Source organism: Cryptomeria japonica, chromosome 6 (genome assembly GCF_030272615.1).
Source record: "Cryptomeria japonica chromosome 6, Sugi_1.0, whole genome shotgun sequence".
NCBI classification, from domain to species: domain Eukaryota; kingdom Viridiplantae; phylum Streptophyta; class Pinopsida; order Cupressales; family Cupressaceae; genus Cryptomeria; species Cryptomeria japonica.
In genome coordinates, this window is record NC_081410.1 from 578,156,221 (window position 1) to 578,182,176 (window position 25,956).

Sequence of the window (25,956 nt, forward strand, 5' to 3'; positions counted from 1 at the left end):
ATATTAATATTGGGTGTTAGCTATTAGGCCCTCTCTCACAACAAAGTGTTATTAGATTACTATTCAAAGTATTAGACTTCAAATGTATACCTACTATAAAACTAGTGATACTTTTCAATTATTTATTTTGCATTTATATGTAATTTTGATATTACTTTTAGTTAAGCTGCCATTCACCATTCATCATTTTAGTAATTCTTTTTTTTTTTTTACAAAGGTTGGTAAGATTGTGCTAAGACTTATTGTCTTAAGCTAAGCTCTCCTATCCATTCTTTCTCATAACAAAATAAGTACTATTATATTCTTATATATAACTTTTTGTTTTGTTTAGATTTTACAAATAGTAAATATTATATACTTATATTTAATTTTTTAATAGTTCCATTTGTGGATATTATTATGTTAAGAGAGGTCCATATGTTAGGAAAAAGCAAAAGCAAATGTGAAAGAATGGTTGAAATAAAAAGTAGAAATAAAAACTAGTTAGTGCAAACATTTATTTTTAATATAAAGATCCTAACAAATAAATAATTTTAATAAAATAATCAAATTAAAAAACAAATTAATATAACTCTTAATTTAATATCTCTAATATAAAATAGATTAAATCCAAAGTAAAATAAAATAAATTAAAGTTGTGAACTAGTCATCATTACACTTTAGAGTTTCCTACATTTTTAAGTTATACCTCTAATTCATTCTTTACTACCATTTTAAATTACAATTCTCCACAACATAATTAATGTTTACAAAATTTATAAAAATATTTTTTATAATGTATATTTAATGAAATAAATAGAACTTATTTAATTTTAATAAATATATTAAAACATATTTTTTTGATAAATTTTTATACTATATGTAATTTTATTAATAGGCTTCTTAATCTTAACAATCAAATTTATTTAATTTTTTAAAGATATTTGAAGAGTATCTAAAAGAAATTAAATATATTATTTTCAATTGAAACATATTATTACATTATATTATTATTATTATTATTATTATTTTGATCGATAAAAGGTCGAAGCCATAAAATTCTATTAGATTAAAAATTCATAACATTACATTACATTCTTCGTTCAGTGTGAGCGCCAGTAGGAAAGAGCGGAGAGGAGAAAACATCAGGCATTGCCCAGGACATTAAGTCCAGATACAAAAAGACCAATTATGATTACATCATTACATCTTAACAGTGTTTTGAGATTACAGCATGATCAATACAAACTGTCATCCTGAACTAATCATTCACCTCCAAGCCCAGAAGATTTACTCTTCCTAATCTCATACTGAAGCAATGGTCTGCCTACGAGGGACTGCTCCTATCAACATTCTGTCATTTCATTCGAAAATGCCTTTCCTCTGCTATCAAGAAACTCAGACTAAATGAAATGAAATGAAATCTCAGATACCTGCAAAAAAAACTCTTAATCGTGCCTTACAACAAACCACTTCATGAATTGTTAGCCAATAAACTATCAGATAACCTGGTTTGCCAAGCATTTTCCACAGCTGTTGCTACAACCGTAGTATATTTTGTATTGAGACAACACATAATCTTTTTGATGTTGATTGTTATTACATTATATTATTATTATACATATAAATTAAAAAATTTCCTTGAAGTTGAAAGGTTCTTAATGAACATTGAGTACATCATAAGGGATGAGGTGGGGATCATGCATTCGGTAAATTTGGGGGAATGGATACCTCTTAGTCCTGCCTCTTAATTGAAGAGATTTCAGCCTAAGGCTCGTGCTCTTGTATCGGTTAGCTAAAACAACTTTGTGGATGAAAAATCTTCCATTAAAAAGAAAAAATTCTTTGATTTTATTGAAACTAACAATTATGTCAAAGAGTCTTTACTACATTGGTGAAGTTGAATGGTTTAGATTCTAGAATGAGCTCATCTCAGCTCAAAATTTTGTTCAATACAAGGCCTCCTCGACATCATAATGGATGAGCGAGGATCAAGTAATGGATGACTTCGACGTAGTGAATACCTCGAGTCTTTGAATACCCCCAATCCTCGACACCATAATGAATGAGCGAGAAACATGAAGTACTAAATGACTTTGACAGAGCAACATGAAGTACTAAATGACTTTGACGTAGCGAATACCTCAAGTCTTTGAATACCCCCAATCTTCGACACCATAACAGATGAGCGAAGATCACGTCCTAAATGACTTTGATGGAGCAAATACCTCGAATCTTTGAATACCCCCAATCCTTAACTCTCAAGTGGAAAGACCTTTCGTACTTGGGTACTTATATCAAAATATAGATCTTATAATTGATATAAAATCCAAAAACAAAAAAGCACACATTAATCTTTCCCAAATATAAAACAAGAAAAGCTCATAGACAAGACAGAAAGATTTGTCTTGTTAGAATTGTCTACCTGTGTGTCACTTACGAAACCAGCTCATTGGAGGTGTGTATTACAGTCGGTGTGTGTATTTTAGCTGTTATATAAATAATCCAGAGCCAATCACGGGCATCCATGACTGTTCGTCGCGAAGCTTTTCATGGCGGGAGGTTCACGTGAAACAGTCGCCGTACATGGAGCTTTTGCTTTTCCGTGAATTTTGTTTGGCTTATGCTAAGCTTGTCAATATTAGAAAATTCATGAGACATCCATATCTGTAGATTCATTGGAGGAGCCCCACATTTTAAAGCTAGCGTCGGTCTCTACTGCTACTTTTCCATTTTTATATACAATTCAAGATTTTAAAATTTTCCCTAAAAGAGATCTGCTGGGTCCCAACCTCACGAAATAGAAAGAAGTATAAGTTAATTGGGTTTAATCTTGGGAGAATTTTTTTGGTTAAATGTTTTTGAGTTGGAGTCGTAAGAGAATGGGTGATCTCGGGGAAGACTCAAGGTTTCATCTTTTCGAGCATCACCTAGATGTAATGCACTCCGGCTATTCCTACACAAAATGACACACTTCGGTGAAGATCCAAGGTTTCATCTCTTTGAGCATCACCTAGATGTAATGATTTCTAACTACTCTCCACACAAAGTGTACCTGCAACCGACCCACAAAAACACAAATCTACATAATACACTATGTTTCTACTGATTTGTTTGCATTTTTATAGGATTGTTGTGACGGATTATGAGGATCTAACCAGAGGAAAATTGAGCAAAAATTTGTTATGGTATGTGAATTTTGGGTTTCGCACGAACGCGTACTTGTGTGCCATTTTATGTGGAGTATAGCCGTGTTCGATGCAATGAGTGGTAAGTGTACCATTCATTCTCCTAAGAGACGGGTTCTTTAGAAGTACTCATGAAACATGGGTCAATAAGTTTGGCTCAAAAGCTACAAAGTTGAATCCAAACAATATAAAAAAATAGACATTTTATATGCATTTAGGTTTTTAACAATTTAGAAAATTTGTTTTGTATTTGAAGTATAAACTTTTAGGATTTTTTTTATGGCACACTTTCATTTTTATTCTAATGGATTGTTTAGGGCATAGTTTTACTTTATTGTAATGGGGTCTTAGTAAGATTTGATGTCTCATTTCTTTATTATAGTGGAGCTTTGTTTCATTTTTTGTGTTGTTGGGGTCTTGTATTTAACAAAAAATTATGTTACATCTTTTATTACATTGAAATTTTATATTCAACAAGATTTGACATCACCTTTCATACAATATGTGATCATGTATTGAAGAAAATTTAAGAGCATGAACAATCTTCAAGGGAATAAGTTCTTATATCTTATCTATGGAGCTTGTAAGGTTCTATGTCTCTTGTTGATTTTCTATTTTCAATAAGTTTAATTTTTTTAGAATTAGTGTGCCATGTTTAAAATATCTACGAACCTACTTTACTTATTTTAATTATTTGTCTATGTATTTTAAAAAACCTAATTCTCGATATTTAATAAAAATTTATGAACAAACAAAAAAATAGAAATTTTTTTCCCTTTTGAAAATGTATCAGACATCCATATATATAGATTCACTAGAAGAGCCCCACATTTTAAAGCTAGCGTTAGTCTCTACTATTGCTACTAATTTCGTTTCCATTTTTATATAAATTCAAGATTTTAAAACTTCTTTTTGAATGCTAAATTTTCCATAAAGAGATTTGGTGGGTCCCAACCTAGAGGAAATAGAAAAAAGTAGCAAGTTGTAGGCTTAATCTTAGGAAGAACTCCATGGTTGAATGTGTGACCTCCATGAATACCCAATGTTTCACCTCTGTGAACATCACCTAGATGCAATGAGTGTTGTGTACCATTCATTCTCCTAAAAAATGTTCTTTTGAACAACTACTCATGAAACATGGGTCAAACACAATGAGTGTTAAGTGTATCATTCATTCTCCTAAGAAATGGGTTCTTCTAAACAACTATCATGAAACATGGGTCAATAAGTTTGGCTCAAAAACTACAGAGTTGAATCCAAACAATATCATCAAAAAATAGACATTTTATATGCACTTAGTTTTTTAACAAAATTCATAAAATTTATTTTGTATTTGAAGTATAAAAATTTAGGATTGTGTTTATGGCACACTTTCATTTTTATTCTAATGGATTGTTTAGGGCATAGTGGGGTGTAGTAAGATTTGGTGTCTCATTTCTTTATTATAGTGGAGCTTTGTTTCATTTTTTATATTGTTGGGGTCTTCTATTTAACAAAAAATTATGTTATCTTTTATTGCATTGAAATTTTGTATTCAACAAGATTTGACACCACCTTTCATATAATATGAGATCATGTATTGAAAAAAAATTGAGAGCATGTACAAATATTCAAGGGCACAAGTTCTTATATCTTATATATGGAGTTTGTAGGGTTCTCCGTCTCTTATTGATTGTCTATTTCCAATTCATTTATTTTTTTAGAATTAGTGTTGTTGGCAATTGACACTCAATTGGTTGGTTTCAATATGTTGTCATTGATGGCAACATGATATCTTGTTTTGGCTTCATGTTTTGGTTCAGTTGTGTACCGGCAGACACTTCACTAGCACTAGCACTCGCAGGATGGAAGGATTTCTTTGATTACTGGCAATGCAGGCCGACATGGTTTAGAATAAGGTTATCGGTATTGGAGGCCGACATCTTTTGGATCCGACATCGGAAATTGATTTTGATATTCATGTGTTTATGTTATCTAGCCGAAATGTATTTTGATATTGTAAATATCTTTGTAAGCCAACATAAGGCATGATAAATTGTATAGGGTATATAGGTCAGTTGGATAGATCATTTTGTGATGTAACAGTATGGACGCAAATATGGATGTTAAGTAATGCGAAATATATCAGAGAGATCATGTATGTGAGGATATCATTGTAAAGGGTTTAGGGTTTCAGATTGGAACAGACAGAGCTTAACCGGAACTGTATTCAGGCATAGAAGATCTTTGCAGTTCAATCATTTCTCTGGATTGTAGTCTGGATTTATATGTAGTCAGTGAGGCTCCTTTTGTGATTGAGCAATGTGCTCTAGGTTGTAAGCCTTCCGGCAAGTGCAAGCCCCTATATTTTTGTCATGTCCCCTTTCTAGAGTGGACATCAGAGATGGAGGAGTTGGCCTATCATTAGAGTCTCGTAGGCTAGTAGAGGTTGATTGGGACTCATTCAGTGCACATAGTGGTTGGATTTTGGCTTTACAGACAGTTTGGAGCCAGTTTGGAGCAGTTCCTAGATTTTAGGGGGTATCCCTAAATTTTAGGAGGTCGTGACAGTTGCTAGTCGTGAGGTTATTCATGACCTTTTAGATGGTTTCAGTTTCAGGAGATTTGGGTGTGTTTCCTAGTTTCTAGGAGCATCCCTAGATGTTGGGGATGAGACTGCCATTTGATCCATGATTTCCGACTTCAGTCACAAACAGGTGGCAGGTTCCGTTTTAGGCTTTTGGAGTCATTTGAGCCTTCTACAGCTATTTGGGATATATTTTTAATATATTTAAATATTTCCTAAGTTAGCATTTAATTATTTAAATAAGGCTATGTTTATAGCCATTTTGGAGTAATAAGGGGTTTTGGGCCTCATCTGGATGCATATCCCTTGGTGTAATAGCTCATTGGAAAGGTCTTGGACTTTTCTAAATATTTCTCTTTTGACTCAGATCCTTTCGGTGAACGGATTTCTTTATATTTGAAAAAAAGGTCATTTTCTATGCACTTGACAACTTAAAATGAGAAATATAACATTTTAACCCTAAACGCCCCATTGAGTCACTTTTAGGGTTCGAGCTAAGTGGGAAGGTGTTATAAGGAAGTTGAGACCTAATTCTTATTATCTTTTACATATTTTACATCTTGGATTTGAGATTTGGCTCTGGAAGAGCTTTTCAGCATCAGGGACGCCAACCCCAATGCCTTGCCTGTTTGGGACGTAGCCCCCAATACAGTGGTTTGGATTTATTTGCAGCTATTAGCATCTTGGAGATTGTACGACATTCTTTCTGGAGGTTCAGCGATTCTGACAGAGTTCAACGTGGGGTTTGGGGTTTCTAACCAGTTGGGTGTACTTGGCAGCCGTACGGCTGTACCTGGCAACCACTTTCCTTCCCACGTGCAGCACTTGGAGGGCTAGAATCTTGCCACAGCTTCATTCCTGGTTATGTTACTCTTTCAGCATCCAGGTTGGAATTATTCCTGATTGTAATCTTCCTGAAATTATTGGAAATCTTCATCTGGTCAAATATTTGATTTTATATTCAGAAATCTACCTTGAATCAAATTTGTTTTAGCTGTATATGAACTTCATTTTTAGTACTTTGTTCATGTACTTGTACTTCATTATTTACTTGTTGAAAAATCATCAAAATACAAAAAGAATTCAACCCTTCTCCAACTTCTGTCTATTTTTGAAAGAAAATATTAATAAGTAGGAAAAATCAATTTAAATAAATAAAAATTACAGCAGATTGGTAAAAGAGATCCATCAGGGATCTTTCAGTGGTATCAGAGCTTTGATCTTGCCAACTTGTTGGGTGAAGATCAAGAGTTCTAATTCAGATTTGAGTTTAGTTTGGTTGAAAATCAAATTGGACATCATGACAAGGTTGTTTAGAAATAAACAAGTAGGGAAAGAATTTGAACAAACACCTTCAAGGAGTTCCAGACAATCTAAGGGTACAACTCCTTCAACAAGTACAAGGAGAAGGTCTCCTTCCAAGACATTCAATGATACAGTTATGAACAACTATGATAAGTATTGCTCTCTTCCTAAAAAGATACGTGACCACCTTTCCTTCACACAATTCATGGGTGTACTAGTTAAAGATGACTTGATGTTTTCAAGTCCACGTCATCAACCAAGAACAAAACAAGAGTCAATTGAGAGAAAGAGAAGCAAAGGAAGAGGAGTAGATATGATGTTTACCAGTGAGATTGGTAGGAAACCATTTGAAGATTTTGAGAGACATGTAGATCCAATTGGTGCCTCTTTGGTTGGTTACAATGTTGTCCCGTCATTTTTGGTAGAAGATGTGAAGGAAGAGTTTGTAACTTCAAGCAATACACAAGACATTCATGAGAGGTTTGATGAGTTTTCAGATTGCCCAAAGACCGATTTTGAATCAGCAATTGATGAAGAACATGAGGTTGAAATGGACAATGTAAGTTTGGATTCATTTGTCACACTACTTCCTCTTCTCAATTGGGAAGACCATGAGGAAAGTCAAAATTTAATGGTGTGTAGTGAATCCAAAGATTTGTCACCACGATATGATCATAATTCTGAAGTCCATAATAGCAGTGACGTAACTTATCTTCCTCAAGATATGACAGCCTTTGGTCATGAAGAGAATAAAGATTTGCATTCTACATTTGTGGGTGCTTATGGTACAAGCATGGGTTATGCTGATGCAAATAATATAACTCACCATAAGTTTGATTTTGTGTACTTTGGGGCAGCTGGTTTAAAACATTGCCAAAAGTTGAACGAAGATTGGTTACATAGAGCTGCCCAAGCAAAAACGCTTGCTGCCCAAGTAAGACACCACCTCCAAAGAGTCAAAGAACATCACAATCGGTTAGATGATGCAAGGATACAAAGAGAATCATCCATTAGATCTTTATTTCTTCCAAGGGAAGAAAAGGACAGCGAAGATATATTGAATGGAAATAGAAATCAGTTTGATTTTCTGAGTTTGACCAACAATTCTCCTTCATCTAATGAGTCAAATTTGAAACCTTGCATTGAGAACATTCAAGTTGGGAAGACTAGGTGTGAAGTTTATGAGTTGTTAGGTGGCATTCATAGTGGACCAGCCACTGAAGGTTTATCCATGTTGCAGAACAAAAACATCTACTATTCATTTGTGGACTTGTCACCTCTTTCATATGATAGGGCAGCGATGTACTTATTAATTGGTGACTCAGTTTTCTTAGATGTGACAATGGGCTATGAAGATCAACGTGTAAGAGACTATATTTGGTGTATGGCTAAACAATATATTTATTTGGCATCCTCTAATGAAGACATACTAACTTGTGGAGAAATTGGGCAAGTTGCAGCCGCTGATCAAAGGTTTTTGGAGAGGTTTCCATCACACTTTGCTTGTTGGAAATTGTCTTATTGATGGGTCCATTTCAACATTGAAGATTGGTGGTATTTATGGTTTCACAGTGGCTGTAGAGAGACATGGTATCGAGGATACCTCTTACTATCATTGTCTCTTCATGACAGATGGATGTGGATTTAGTTTTATCTGGGATCCAGGTGTTGATTCATTTGATACAACATCTTATAGGGATTATAGTATGTTGCTCCAGATATTAAGATTATATGGCACTTATATCAGAGGAGAGCAGCAGGAGCAGTTTATGTCCTACAGGTGGTTTGTGTGGTATCATGGTATAGACATGTGTAGTACCTTTCTTTCGTGGATCCTACATGGGTTGCTTCACTTCAGATGCATAGATGTAGTCGTGGGTGTACAGTGGTTGTTGACACTTGGATGGTATGTTCGAAATATCACGAGGATGGAGTTGGAGTTTACCCACTATCCATCTCAGTTTATCGAGCAGAGTGGGATGACAGTTGATCCACAGGTTGATTGTCATCAGATAGCTGGCGTGGATGAGTTATGTGATGTTACTCCTAGTGAGTACTTTGAGCCAGTTGATGTGGCAGTTTCACCTAATTCTCTAGATAGGGTGATTGTTTCATTGCTGGTTGGTGATTACATATTTTTAGATGTCAGCCTGGACAATGATGATTTTAGTCAGTATTATATATTGTCTAGTGAGTTGGCATTAGATCTTCCGGCACATCAGTAGTAGTGTGTGGCAGTTGTGTGTCACTTGTGTCAGATGGGGTCAAATCACAGAGGGTCTTCCATGGATTGGAATTCATTGGATATTATGACGAATGTTATGCATGTTGGTGATCACAAACACACTAGTGGCCTTGGCATTTATGGATATTTGATCTATGGAGATGATATAGTTTTCCATTGCTCACTTGAGGTATTCACCGGGAGTTGTACTTCGCTCTGGGACCCAGGCAGTGTTGATTTGATAGCACAGGTGCTTCAGCATTTTGAGGGGCCATTCCAGACTGGGGTATTGCATGTTGTTTATATCAGAGATGAGCAGCAGTTACATGCAATGATTTGTTTACGTTTTATTTGGGATGGTGGAGGATTGGTGTTTCAGTTGCTTGTGGGCAAGCAACTCCGAGAGGGGAGGCTTGTCATGTCCCATTTCTAGAGTGGACATTAGAGACGAAGGAGTTGGCCTATCATTGGAGTCTCGTAGGCTAGCAGAGGTTGATTGGGACTCATTCAGTGCATATAGTGATTGGATTTTGGCTTTACAGGCAGTTTGGAGCCAGTTTGGAGCAATTCCTAGATTTTAGGGGGTATCCCTAAATTTTAGGAGGTCGTGATAGTTGCCAGTCGTGAGGTTATTCATGACCTTTTAGATGGTTTCAGTTTCAGGAGATTTGGGTGTGTTTCCTAGTTTCTAGGAGCATCCCTAGATTTTAGGGATGAGACTGCCAGTTGATCCATGATTTCCGACTTTAGTCACAGACAGGTGGCAGGTTTCGTTTTAGGCTTTTGGAGTCATTTGAGCCTTCTACAGCTATTTGGGATATATTTTTAATATATTTAAATATTTCCTAAGTTAGCATTTAATTATTTAAATAAGGCTATGTTTATAGCCATTTTGGAGTAATAAGGGGTTTTTGGCCTCATCTGGATGCATATCCCTTGATGTCATAGCTCGTTGGAAAGGTCTTGGACTTTTCTAAATATTTCTCTTTTGACTCAGATCCTTTCGGTGAACGGATTTCTTTATATTTTAAAAAAGGTCATTTTCTATGCACTTGACAACTTAAAATGAGAAATATAGCATTTTAACCCTAAATGCCCCATTGAGTCACTTTTAGGGTTCGAGCTAAGTGGGAAGGTGTTATAAGGAAGTTGAGACCTAATTCTTATTATCTTTTACATATTTTACATCTTGGATTTGAGATTTGGCTCTGGAAGAGCTTTTCAGCATCTGGGACGCCAACCCCAATGCCTTGCCTGTTTGGGACGTAGCCCCCAATATAGTGGTTTGGATTTGTTTGCAGCTATTAGCATCTTGGAGATTAAACGACATTCTTTCTGGAGGTTCAGGGATTCTGACAGAGTTCAGCGTGGGGTTTGAGGTTTCTAACCAGTTGGGTGTACTTGGCAGTCGTACGGCTGTACCTGGCAGCCACTTTGCTTCCCACGTGTAGCACTTGGAGGGCTGGAATCTTGCCATAGCTTCATTCCTGGTTATGTTACTCTTTCAGCATCCAGGTTGGAATTATTCTTGATTGTAATCTTCCTGAAATTATTGGAAATCTTCATCTGGTCAAAATATTTGATTTTATATTCAGAAATCTACCTTGAATCGAATTTGTTTTGGTTGTATATGAACTTCATTTTCAGTACTTTGTTCATGTACTTGTACTTCATTATTTACTTGTTGAAAAATCATCAAAATACAAAAAGAATTCAACCCTTCTCCAACTTCTGTCTATTTCTGAAAGAAAATATTAATAAGCAGGAAAAATCAATTTAAATAAATAAAAATTACAGCAGATTGGTAAAAGAGATCCATCAAGGATCTTTCAATTTTATAATATCTCTTCATATGTGTTATGCCCTGCATACCTCACCTCATTAGTTTCCTTGTCTCGAAAATACGGGTCCATCTTTTTGCTTTCTGTAGCTTTGTTTTTTTTAGTTTCTCCCCGGAACCTCGGAGTTCCGAGGTAGGTCTTCATTTCGTTATGTTTGTCACGACCTCAGAACCCTGAGTCCTTGGAGTCTCGAAGTCGTGTCTTGTCTCTTTTTATCGTTGAAGCCTCGGGACTTCGGAACCCCGAAATCTCGAGTTCTTCATGTTTCGTTGTTAGTCACTTCGGAACCCCGAAGTCCCGAAGTTGTGTTGTCTTGGCAACCCTTGAGTCCCGAGGTCTGTTTCTTTTTGGCTTTCACCTCAGGAGTTCGGAACCCCGGACTCCCGAGGTCTTGTTTCAAGGCAATCATATGGACGAAGTTCGACGGGTATAAATAGGAGGAATGAACTTTTCTAAGTTCATTTGTGCACTCAAGTTTTCCAAACCTTCTAGTTGTGATCTCCTGACTTCGCACCTCCGTGTTGCTAGGTTTTCGCGTGTTTTCTCCCGCTAGGCTGGTAGATTTTTCTCCTTCCTTGTGTTTTTGTGTTTAGATCTTTTAGTTTTTAGCTTAGATTTTCCTTTTTTCTTTCCTCATTTTGCGTATCTTGTTCTTTTTGCATGCCCTAGTTTTTCCCAACCTCAAAACCCTGGACCCCCGTACTTCCGGGCTTGGTAGTTCTCATGAACCCCGGACCCTCAGAGTTCTGGGCTTTGTAGTTATTATACACCCTAGAACCCCCGGAGTTCCAAGTTTGGTTGTGCTTTTACCCTGGATACCCGAAGTTTCAGATCATCTCAAAAAATTATGAGTGAATTATCCAGAACTTCGGAACCCCAAAACCCCAGACTCCTGTAGTTCTTTCCTATTTGGCCACTGTTTTACCCTCAGAACCCTGGAGTCCTGGGGTTCTGAACATCTTTTTTTGGGCACTCAATTGAACTACCCTGGGACTCCGGAACTCCGAAGTCTCGAAGTCAGCTTTTCCTATTTACCCCAAAACCTCGGAGTTCCGGACTTAGTTTTTCAATCCCATGCTAACCTCAGAACCCTGAAACCTCGGAGTTCTGAAGTCAATTGTTTTAAAAGGAAGTTATCTACCCTAGAACTTTGGAACCCTAGAGTCCCAAGATGGATGATATTATTGATATTTTTTAAGTATGCAATGGACTAATTTTTTATTCTTTCTTGTAGATCAAAGCATTTAGATGGACCCAACTTCCAACAAGAGAGGCAAGGAGTTGGACAAGCTTCCTATAACCATGGAATATCAATATCAAGGGCAAGTCTATGTTTCGAATTTGGATGACCAAATTAAATGGGTGACAGATATAGAGGTGGGGCACATCGAGTTGGAGAATATCAAAACATAATTGGAGAGACCAAGACCAGAGGCCCTGCTAAGGAGAATTAAGAGATTAGGTCCAGTGGAGGCAACTATTTTCCTGCAATCAGTCCAAGCCCTTGAATTCATTATGACTGTTACACAATTCTACAATGCAGATACCAGAAAGTGCATAGATGATCAGGGTAGAACTATGATTGACTTAACCATAGATATGATGGGATTTGTGTTTGGCATCCCTGCAAGGGATGAAGTACTCCTGACAATAGAGGAAGAAGCTACCGGAGTATGGAGTAACAATACTGCTTCAAACAAGAGGCATATGAATGAGAACTGGTTGGAAGAGGAGAGGAAGACAAGGCTAAAAGCCACAGATATTTTGAGGGCATACTTCAAGGAGCCACAATGAGATTTAATCATCATGTTAAGAAAAGCCTTCGACAAGCCAGATTGTCGGCACTTCCATCCCTAGATGTTGCAGTTTATGACAACTATACTAATAGGGAAACAATACTTTGACTGAGCCCAAATTCTTTCTAATAACATACATAAGAAAATGAAGGAGGTGCATCAAACGAAGAAATTATTATTTACCTCCTATGTTATCTGGGTAGATGCCTGAGCAGGCAAGTTCCCAGGGTTGCAAATAGAGGGCTAGCTAGGCGATGAGGAAGGGCGGAAGAAGGTGTGGGAGTATTACTCACAACTCCCTCTAAACAATGCAAAGGCACATTTTAAAAGAATAAATGATGCCTTCATTTTCCCTATTATCATTAAAGTCATAGGTGATAAAGGTTATACGATAAGCCTAGAAGCAATGGCAATCATCAGGGAATTGGCATGTTGGTTCATTCATAACCAACACTCTACATATATTAGGGTTAGTGGATTCATAGGGAACCCTATGTTGTTGTCACGATACTGCAATGCTCGCATTATATTATTAGAATATGTCAAGCAGATGCTTGCCCTTCAATCCCTTTTGTCTTCAAAACATAAGGAGGGTATAGATTTCTCAGTTTCTATTGGTTATTTCTCTTGTTCAAAGATTCAAGTAGTGAAGACAACAGAGCAGGAGCTTCAGGATCTAAATCTTAGAGAATTTAATTATGCAAGGGAGTACTATGATCCCTATGACAAGCTAAAACAAATCATGCCAAAAGCATATGAGGGGCATAAGTCTAGATTGGAGGATTTTTGGGCAAACCTCCAAGACAGTTTTGAAGTTAGAGAGAAGAATTATTGTAGGCTATCAATACCTCAAATTAGAAAATTTTAAATAGAGACCAATCTCCCCAAAGAACTACGGGATGATGGTGAATTATTAGATTATGTATATAAGGAGCAAGAAATTGACAAGAAGCCTCTCTCTCCCATAAGGTGGTCGACACAGGAAGATACATATATAGATAGAATAACTCAAATTGTTGTAGATAGAACTAGATAGTGGCTCATTTTAAGGGTTAGGCCAAGCACTTTGAAAGGGAAGAAAAAGGAATCTACCTCAGGTGTTCCCCAGTCAAGGGATTATAAGGAGTATGCCTGTAAGATGAGGTCCATCTCTTGAAAGAACACATCGACTGACCCAGATGAAACTACTGAACATAAAGAGAGTACTGAATAACTGTTGAAGAAAGTTAAAGAACAAATGAGGAGATTTGAACTTTTGAAAAAGGCTGCAGATTTTGGAGTAAGAGAAGGGTTGGGAGTTGTACCACTGGCAGAAGTACTTTCTATGAGGACGGCGATTGGACAAACACCAGGAGAGGGGACTCAAGAGGAAGATGAATAAGGGAAAGTAGATGAAAGTGCACAACCTCCTCCTCCCGATATGACTAGTGTACCCACTCAGGCTCCGTCTACCGTCGTAGCACAAGCCTCAATTTTGACCTCAGCTACTACTGCCCCTATACCACCACCAACTGATACAACAACAGTGCCTCCCATGACATGGGTGTTTAGACCTACCACTGAAATAGTAAGTGTCCATAAGATCGAATCAGACTCTGGCCAAGAGGATGAACAACCTTTGGAATAACAACCACTTAGAGGAGAGAAGGAACGAAATGAGGCAGAAGATTCACAGGACAAAAGGTTGGTCTTAACTTCATAGGACCAAGAAGGTTTGCTAAAAGAGATAGCCGCTGAGCAAGGCATGGATGAAATGGATAAAGATGGTAGGACATTTGAAGAAGAGGTCAGTGATAAGTTAGGAGAGTTACATAAGAAGCAACAATTAAATGTTGATATTGCTCTCCAAGCTATCCTCACCCATGAAATTGCTTCACCTCAGGAACCTAAGCATGCAGAAGAAGAGGAGAAAGATGAAGCAGAAGAGAAGTCAAACATGCATGTAGTGAACACTGACATTGTGCCTCACAAAGGTGATAAAGATAAGGATGTGCTGCAATGGTTGAATTTCACCTTCAAGAAAAAGAAAAGGAAAGTAGTGCTACCAAAAGTTACACTACAGTAGGCAATCGTTAAAGAACCAAGGAAATCTAAGAAGCCCAAGACTGTGCATCGTTTATCAAGAATAGGTTCTGGTGAGGTGATTGCAGATATAGTTGTTCCTTTTCAAGCAGAAGGTCAGAGATCTCTGAAGTATCAAGTGTCACAGGTGAAACTAGGTAAGCAGACTAAGCGGGGGGAATTAGATACCTTGAAGTTGGCTACTAGCGTCATCAAGGGGCGAATGGAAAAATAATACACCTCCCATTCAGAGGTCAAAGCACAGCTGGAGAAATACAAACAGTTGTTGGTAGATATGGGCAAGCCTTTGGATACTTTTATAAATGATAATTTACCTTCAACCTCGTCACTCCTAGAGGGAGGGTAAAAGCATTGGTTGAGGTAAGACATATGGTTGCCACGACAAAGTCATGGGCACAAATAAATGCCTCTAAAATTAGACTATTTTTGCATAATACCATGAAGGAATAGAGGAGGGCTATGAAAGTTGGAGGGGTGTTAGCTTCTTGCTCTCAGTAGTGGGAGCGAAAGCCCAACACTTTTAGCAAGCAATTCTAGGTCTTGAATAAAGTTTTGCGTCTGGGGGAAGAAGAGATAATAAAGGAGGACCTCTTGGGTGGAGACAATTGTAAAATTTTGCAATCTTACACATACATTTTGGAGTTGAAGATGGAAATGCTTCAAAAATATGTGAAGGATACAACAGATATTCGATCTCCCCTCCTCAAGATAGTGGAAAAGTATGATATTTTTTTAGGATAATTATTAGGAGTTTTTGGGCTTGGAATAACCAATGCGGGAGCGATGGAAGAAGATCGGGTACTCTGCCAATGGGATGCGTATGAGGCACAACATTTTGCATCTCCAACTCAGTTTAGTGTTGCATTGATGGACACATATATATATTTGATAATACACAATGTCAACATGTTGTAGAGACAATAGAGGAGTTAGAAAGGGAAAGAAAGAATGCAGAGGAAATTTTGAAAAAGTACAAGTTTAGGATTAAGCATGTTACTGATTCTCCTACCAATTAATTGCATGTATCATCAGTAATTATAAATCCTATAAAAATAATTGAAAGATAAACGTGTAGTTGCTAATGATAGGATGACTTTTAAAAGGATTTTTTGCATGACCACCCCACTGGGACTTCAATTGCGCCTCCAACTCATGCTTCAGTTTTGAGCAAAATTATGCATGACTATGAAAGCCTTGCTCATGCAGTATGGTCTTCGTAGTGCTCATCCAGTCTCCATTTTGTATTAGTTAACTGGAGTATAGAGGCAGAGACTTGCAAGTCAATTGCGACTTGTAGCTTTTGAGTTCTTAATTTAGATTAGGTTTATTGCCTACAAAGTAGGGCAGAAAAATCTATAAATTGAGTTTGATTCATTTGTAAGGGTCCACAAATTGATGATTTGAGGCCCACTTAGAAATTTTAGATTACTTTTGTAGATTGTTATGAACTTGATTTTTTTTTGTGATACATTCTTTGGAGTTAATACAAGAAGCAGCTTATAGATTGCTTGATCTATGCATATGTGCTATGAGTTTGTTCTTTGCAGTCCGTTAATGTCTATTGTTTGAAATTAGCAACTTGTTCTAGTCTTTTGTTTACTGATTTATGAATCATACTGTGCACGTAAGTGGTGTATGATAATTATTGGGATAGATGATATTGTGGTGATATTCTTTCCATGAATTTATGAGGTTGTTGGCTTTGCAAGTTTACTGGAGGTCTGTTATTGAATGTTGATTTGGATAATATTTGATGATTTTTGGATTGTAGGGTACTAATTAAGTAGTTCATTAGGTTGTTATTTAATTGGTTTCATTGTTGTTTTCTTGTTTCCCTATCTCTTGCAATTTATTTCCAGAAGAATCTTAAATCATAAAACACAAAAAAAGGAAGTTAAGTTATTAAAGATTATTGGGATTTAGTTTCAACTAGCAGGCGCCTTAACAGGTACAACCACATCAACCATGGAGCTGCCCATCACCATCGAGACCCAACTATAGAGACCTTGGAGTGATCAGTTCCCCAGAACTTATTACTTTTTAGGAGAGGTGGTGAGTGTTGACATTGACTACCTGACTGTTGGCAAGTGTGTCAAAATAATTGTCAACAGAAAATGGTGCTAGGAGGGCCCCATACTTGTCCCCTCATCAATTAACTGCACATGGTACTTCTAGGAGATGAACTTTTACCATTCACACAGCCCAACCTTAATTACGAGCAAGACGACATTATTTCCCAACTATACGATCTTGCTTGGGATAGTAGAAGGAATCATAGTGATTGGTTGCGAGCTAGACAAGTCCTCGACAACAAAAGGCAAAGAGGTATACGTATAGAAGTAGAGGCACAAAGACAACTTCTTGCACAAGGAAACCCACAACCACCTCCACAACCAATAAATTGAGGTATTAAGCTGGATCGTATATCATCTTTCTCTCTAGAGAAATTCTGCATAATCCTTAGGAGCAGTTCTTCTCCATCCAACTTAGTAGAGTTAGGACCCACGACTAGGAAAAAGATAAATAAAACTAAGGGACAACCTTCAACATCCTCACCAATGCAATCATCCGTACTCAATGTAGAAGATCAACTGATCCCTAGTCCTCAGCCCATCGTTGCACCCTTTGTGACTCAACGTCCACCGTCACCACCTACAATAGCCTACTGTAACCAAGACCACATGCCATTAGGAACTATTCCAAGGGGTATACATGACCTACCTACAAACCCAAATAAATTTTGCAGTATATTCTACTATTTGGGGGCTAGGACAACTGATGAGCATATTGATCTCATGGGGTAGAAATTTATGCAGCAATTCAGGTGTAGAGATATCATATTTGGGCAATAATATCTATAATGGACATGTTGCTCATAGTTTGAACAACCTTCTATTTCATCTACTACTTCATACTTACTGGTTAACACTTGAGACGATACTTGATCTTCATCTTGTATTTGCGAAAAAGGATTCCCATCAATCATCATTAATTTTAACACAAAATTCACCTCCTCCTCCTATTCTTTACCTAGGTCTGGCCAAATTGGCTTATATGATTCTTCATGTGGTTGAGTAGGAGGATATAGGATAAGTTCCTTAATACTATCTCCCATTGGAAATAGTCATATCTCCTAATTTGCATCCTATATAGGCATTTGCTATGGCCAACCATGGTCTCCCCAAGATTATTGGATAACCTCCTAAGGTAGATTTAGGAGATAAGATCATGAAGTCAACTAGATACTCCCAAGAATATAGAGTTACAACAATATCTTCCATAATCTCATTTTAATTGATGGTTGAGTTGTTTGCTAACTGAAGGACAATACGAGTAGGCCTAATATTAGTAAGATTGAGGTGTTACATTGTGTCTTTAGTCATTACATAAATAGCAACTCCTAGATCAATGAGGGCATTTTGGACTACTACTCCATTTATGGTTACTGCAACATTGGACTACCAAGGTTTGAATATTTGGGCATTATCACTTTGCCTAATATTATATCGATTGATTTTCCCATCACATGAACTATTGTCAGGTCTTTCTTTTTTCTACCCAGATTCTTAAGACATGCATCACTAATAGCTTTACCATAAATTGGAACATCTTTAATAGCTTGGAATAAGGGTATTTTGACACATATATGATTTAGTTGATCCAAGAGATCAAAAGTTGGTTCTAGTGTAGGCTTTGTATTCACCAAACTCTTAGGAAATGATTGCAATGGCTCTTTTTCTTGGGTTGGTTCAAAATCGCTTGTTGGATACCCTTGAAGAAGGGGATCATGTGAAGATAGATTGATATTTGTGTTCTCCTCTTCTTCTATAGGAAGTTCAATTATAATAGGAGGAGTAGGTGTTGGAAAGGTTGTTCTTGAACACAAGTGGATATTAATTATGTGAACAACATATGAAGGATATTGGTTGAAATCTGCAGAATAAACTTCTTGTTGTTGCTTTTATTGTGGCTTATTATTGGGATTAGGAGTAGGTTAAGCTATTAGTTGAGTGGGTCAAGGTGTATTAGTAATTGTGGTTGTAGGAGGCATAATGGTTGGTTGATTAGATTGTTCCTATGGTTGTAGGTAGCCAGCTAGTTGGTTAGGCCATTGTTTTCCTCGCCACTACTATGGTTGTTTCCAATTGGTTGGTTGTGTCTACCAATTCCCTGGTGGTGGTTTCCATTAGCTTTGAGAGTTAGGCTAGGGATTTTGCTGATAATTCCATGGTTGTGTGCTATAGTTACTATAATTTTGAGGGTATTGGGATTGCCATTGATTATTAGATGCAAATTGGAATATGGACTAGTGAATGATAGATGGTCTTGAGGCATAGCCTGTCTTGGAGCCCATGGCCTCCTTTGTGATACATAGAAAATTTGGCCTTCATCATCATCCAATGGGCAAAATTTTGGTTGTATAGATTTTCTTTCTATGCTTTCTACCTTCTTGCATCTACAATCCTTCTTCCTTTGTCTACGACAAAATTCAGCCAGCATTGCCTCAACTTCTTCATGCTTTTCCTTTTCTTGGAGAGTTTTATCTATGTAGCCATATTGTTGATAATATCTTGTTTGAAATCCTTCAGTAAATTGCTCAATTCCATCTTTGATACCCCTGAGTTAGATTTACTCGATGAGAGTTGGTAACCTCTAGTCTTCTTATGAGCAACTCTAGAATAGTTTTGACAAAGCTTCTTTATATCACCCCAATCATCTTGAGTGATGTCTCCTCCTCCCATAAGGTCCAATTCATCCATGAATTCATAATTAATTCCTTTCAAAAAGACTAACTTTTGTGAGTCTTCACTCAGTACATTATGTTTAGGTTTCTTGAAGATGAACAAAAACCTTTCAACATAATCTTCTAGACTTCAATCTTCCTTCTATGACACCCTAAGAATGTCATCCCCACGCATGTCACTGCCTCTACAATAATCCTTGTATTTCTAAAGGAATTTCTCCTTCATCACATCCCAACTTGTCGTGGTATTAGCACCTAGACTCTGTTAGGTCCCGGAGACAACTGAGAGGGGGGGAGGGGGGGGTGAATCAGTTGTCTAATAAATTCAAACCAAAAACTTATCAACCAAATTAATGCTTAATACCGGTAAACCAGTTAAGTATGCCGGTATGCAGTGTTAACAGTAAATTGCCATACCCTAAGACCTATTTTAGTAGGTCGGCTCTACAAGATATTACAATAAAAACATTTTACAAATAATATAATATCCGATGCAATAACTGATTAATCATGTCGGCTTAATGCATTTACAACAATAATAAATCATCTCCATAGCGTGCCATGCTGATCTGGAAAAGATAAACTTGCCGGTGTAACCCTAGATAACCTGGACACCTATTTGTCAGTAAAAGCAAATATGCAAATATGAATATACCAATGATTATTACTTCAAAATAAAGTGTCCACATGATGTCTTCGACATTACCAAGTGTCTTCCATGTCATTCCAGGTACCGGTGAACATTATATCCTGCCGGTTAATCATATACCAGTAACTGTTGCATAGATTACTGCTTGCTGGTGAATGTTGCTGGATCTCCAAAGTAGGTGTATTTAGTAGGTGTTGACATCAATGACAAAACCATACCAAAATACCAACAATCTCCCCCTTTGGCATTGATGGCAACACAAGATGGAAAAACCATCAAAGTGCCAAAACAGAAATGCCAAATACAAAAACCAACAATCTTCATTTCTCCCCCTGGGAGTAACAATACCAATCTTTCAAAAAAACTTTCCCTTAAAATCTCTTTTTCTTTCCAAAAGGATAATGTGTTTTTCCATAGATATCTCTCCCCCTTTGACATCAAATGCCAAAGTCACAAAAAGTCAAGTTCATACAAAATACCAACCAATTCAATATACCAACTACTCCCCCTGAGAAGTAGCTTCCTCATCAAATACCGGAATAAAAGATTTGTCCATTTAATTATGTCGGTTGATGACAATCATCAACTATCTAAGTCACTACCGGTGGTGGTATGACTCCGAGCTGATCTCTAAGATACTCAAAAGTTTCCTTAGGCAAAGGTTTTGTGAAAATATCTGCAAGTTGTTCTTTAGTATTCACATAAACTAGTTTTATTGCTTTTTCTTCAACTTTTTCCCTTAGAAAATTCAGTTTGATAGAAACATGTTTTGTTTTAGAATGTAATACCGGATTTTTAGATATATCAATTGCTGCAGTGTTATCACAGTATATAGTAATAGGTTCCTTGCATTTTACCTTTATGTCTTTCAACATTTGCTTAAGCCAAAGTACCTGTGTACACTTTGTTGCTGCTGCAACATATTTTGATTCTGCTATTGATAAAGATGTACAACTCTGTTTCTTACTCAACCAAGAAACTAATCTTTTTCCAAGAAAGAATGCTCCTCCAATGGTGCTTTTTCTATCATCCACATCTCCTACCCAATTTGCATCTATATATGCACATAGATCAAAATTTTCATCTTTAGGATACCATAATCCAAGTTGTTGTGCCTTGTAAGTGCCGGAAAATCCTTTTTACTGCTGATTCATGATTTTCCTTAGGATTACTCTGAAATCTAGAAACTATACATACTACATTCATAATATCAGGTCTGGTTTGTGTCAAATACAGTAAACCTCCTATCATAGATTTGTATCTAGTTGGATTAATAGGTGTAGATTCATCCCTTTGAGATAATTTGTGATTTGTAGTCATAGGTGTGCTTACCAGTTTAGAGTTCTCCATTCCAAATTTCTTTAGTAGTTCTTTCAAGTACTTAGATTGACTCAAAAAAATACCTTTATCAGTCTGTAAAATCTGCAATCCTAAAAAGAATTTTATTTCTCCAATCATAGACATTTCAAATTCTTGTTGCATTTCAAGAGAAAATTCTTTGCATAATCCATCTTCTCCTCCAAAGATTATATCATCAACAAATATATCAATAATCAAGATATCATCATTAGTTACTTTGTAATATAAATTGCTATCTACATTTCCTTTAGTAAAACCAATCTTTAAAAGATACTTATCCAATCTTGCATACCAAGCTCTTGGGGCTTGTTTTAATCCATACAGAGCTTTTCTTAACCTGCAAACCATATCATTGTCATCTGTCAAAGAAAATCCATCAGGTTGTTCAATATAGACTTCCTCTTCAAGATCTCCATTCAAAAAGGCACATTTAATATCCATTTGATAAACTTTGTAATCCTTGTGAGCTGCAAAAGCCAAGAATAATCTAACTGCCTCAATTCTAGCTACCGGTGCAAAGGTTTCATTGTAATCAACTCCTTCTTTATGAGAATATCCCTTACACACTAGTCTTGCTTTATTTATGACAACCTTACCATCTTCATTAAGTTTGTTTCTAAATACCCATTTCGTTCCAATTACATTTTTATTTTTAGGCCAGGGAACTAATGTCCAAGTATTATTTTTCTCAATTTGTCCTAATTCTTCTTCCATAGCTTTAATCCAAAATTTATCTTCACATGCCTCATTGATAGTTAATGGTTCAATTTGAGAAATAAGACATACCTCTTCATTTGCCAATCTTCCTCTTGTCATAACTCCTTTAAATTTGCTTCCAATTATCCGATCTTCAGAATGATTCAGTCTTACATACCGGGTGTCTTAGTCTATTGTTGTTCCTCAATTACTGTGGAATCCTCTAATGATACCGGAGTAACTTGATCATCATTATTTACTGGTGGATTTATTGTAGGTTCATTTGTCATAATTTCTGTTTCCGATTCAGAGTCTATTTATCTTGAAGTTCCTCTGAATTGTTCATCAATCTTTACATTTGTACTCTCAACAATTTTCTGTAATCTTTTATTAAAACATCTATATGCTTTGCTCTTAGATGAATAACCAAGAAATATTCCTTCATCACTTCTAGGATCAAACTTGCCAATATACTCATCTCTTCTAATATAACATTTACTTCCAAAAATTCTGAAATACTTAAGAGTAGGAATATTACCAAACCAAAGTTCATGAGGGGTCTTACCGGTTTCACCTTTGATGTGAACTTTGTTGAATGTATAGACAGCAGTGCTTACTGCCTCTCTCTAGTACACATGTGGTAGATTTGCTTCTGATAAAATACTTCTTGCTACATCCAAGATAGTTATGTTTTTCCTTTCAACAACTCCATTCTGTTGTGGTGTCCGAGGTGCTGATAACTGTCTTTTGATTCCATTCACTTCACAGAATGTATTAAAATATTTACATGTGAATTCTCCTCCTTGATCTGATCTTAAACATTTGATTTTCTTACCGGTTTCATTTTCAACCATTGCTTTGAATAGTTTGAACTTCCCAAGTGCTTCTGATTTTACTTTGAGAAAAGTAACCCAACACATTCTAGAATAATCATCAATAATTAGCATGAAATATCTATCACCTTGTAAGCTTTTAGTTCTAGTTGGACCACATAAATCAGTGTGAATTAAATCAAGAGCATTATTGGATTTTTTTGGAATACTTTTAAAACTAGCTCTAACTTGTTTTCCAAATTGACATTCCTTGCAAATTGTATTCTGAGGTTTCACAATTTTAGGTAGATCTCTAACTGCCTTAGAAGTACTGATTTTTACCATGCAATCAAAATTTACATGACTTAGTCTTTTATGCCATAACCAACTTTCATCTATATGTGCAATTAAGCATGCCTTTTCACTGTTATTCAAATGAAAGATATTACCTCTAGTCTGATTACCGGTTGCAATTTCCAAACCAGTTCTATTCATGATTTTGCATTTTCCATTTTTAAATTGTAACTGAAAACCTTTCTCAACTAATTGACCAACACTTAAAAGATTATGTTTTAATCCTTCAACATAGTAGACATTGTCAGTGTTATGTTTACCATCAAGAGATATTGAACCCTTACCTTTGATTGAACAGGCTTTGTCATCTCCAAATCTTACTAAACCTCCATTGTATTCTTGAAAGTTCAAGAATTTACCTTTGTTTCCAATCATGTGATGTGAGCATCCTGAGTCAATAATCCATTCATCCTTTGATTCAACTTTAGCTGCTAGGGCTTGTTCTACCGGTTGAGCAGTAGGTGTCGGTTGATCTTCTGTTATAGCAACAAAGACCCATTCATTGTCTGCTGCATCCTCATTAGAATCATCAGTCACACCATCATCAGCAATGTAACAAGATTTATCTTTGTTCTTCTTAAATCTATATCTCTGATATTTAGGATTAGGCTTGTATATTCTTCTAGCTTCTTCTCTTAGTCTAGTATGTCTATCAGGGCATCTTGAAGCCATATGACCAATCTTATTGCAATTAAAACTGTAGCTAGGAATTTGAGGATCATCAAAGCAATATAAACATTAGCCTAGCTCAATCACAAAAACTAAATTGCAATGATTACAATCCTAAAAACATTCAATGAAAACATGAAAACAAGACATTCAAAATGAAATCTAAGCAAACCAAATGTAGATGTCTCCTTCATGTGGCTCCGTTGTCCTTCTTTCTCCTTCAAATAGCTTTGTTTTGTGGATCTCACCTTCAAATGCATAAGTATAATGTGAAAGCAAGATTGACAAGACGAGACGACAGCATAAGGGTACTAGAAGCATGATTGATTCGACCTTTTGATTGAAGAAATTCATCCAATTTATAGACAAATTGGAGAAAAGACAAGATTAGCATGAGGAGAATTGAAAGGAAATTTCAAATCAAGAATGACAATTATGACAAATTATGACAAATTGACACTCTCTATGCAAGATTGATTGATTGATAATTATGACAAATTGCTATGTCAAAATTGATTGATTGACAATTATGACAAATTATGACAAATTTGCTATGTCATTCCCATGAAATTAGGAGAAATATTAGAAAATTAGAAAATTAGATGAATTAGAAATTAGGAAATTAGAAAGTTGATGAAAATTAGAAAATTAGGAATTAGGAGAAATTAGTAAATTGGAAAATTAGGTAAATTAATTAATAATTTTTCATTCATTAATTAATTTACAAAGAGAGGAGAAATTAATTAGCCAATTAAATAAACATTTAATTGTGACAAGAAGACTTAGGATAAATAAATAAATTATTTAACCTAGAGGGAAAATGACAAACAAGATTAAATGAATAAATCATAAAACCCTAGAAAATGCAAGGACGACAATTAGGTCTTGATAAAAGTTAATTGATGTCGATTCGATTTGATCATGATTCTGACTGACAAAGGTCCAATGCTGATAAGTGATTTGATTGATAAATGCGCCAATTGACGAGGAACAATGACTAATCGATCCAAATTGACATGATTGAGAAAGACGACGATCGATGACAAAATAGATTGCAAAACGACAAGATTGAAAATGACCACGATCGATGATAAATCGATCGCAAAATGACAAGATTGACAAGAGGAAAAAACCCTAATTAGGATTGACGATGTCCAAAATGATGACAAATGAACACGCACATTGATGCGACAGGATAAGATCGACCAAAATCATGATTGAAGATTGTTATCGACAAGACCAAATTCGAAAGTGAGACAAATGAAGAATGAAGAAGAAGGACTCGATACTCACAAATGATAAAGACCAAGTGCACGACATAGGAGAAATGTTAATGCGATGCCAAAACCCTAAAATGAGGCAATGCGCAAATGTTAAAGTATGACTCCGCAAGCGTTGACCATTTTTAGGTGTCTACATTTTGCCCCTCTTTGAGACAATGCGATATTAAGCGTTGTTTCAAAGAACAATAATGAAAATGCCCCAAATAATGACAATGACATATGCATGCCCCCTCGAGGAATTGGCCAGAAACAACTAGAAAAGAGGCCAATTGATCGATAAGAATGATAGAAAATGATAGGAGCAAACAGACTGACAATCGGGGATCGGATACACAAAGGACAAGCAATTGAAGGCACAAAAGACCACGACCAGCATAAGATGGGGAGAGTGCACGTCCATCTATGCACT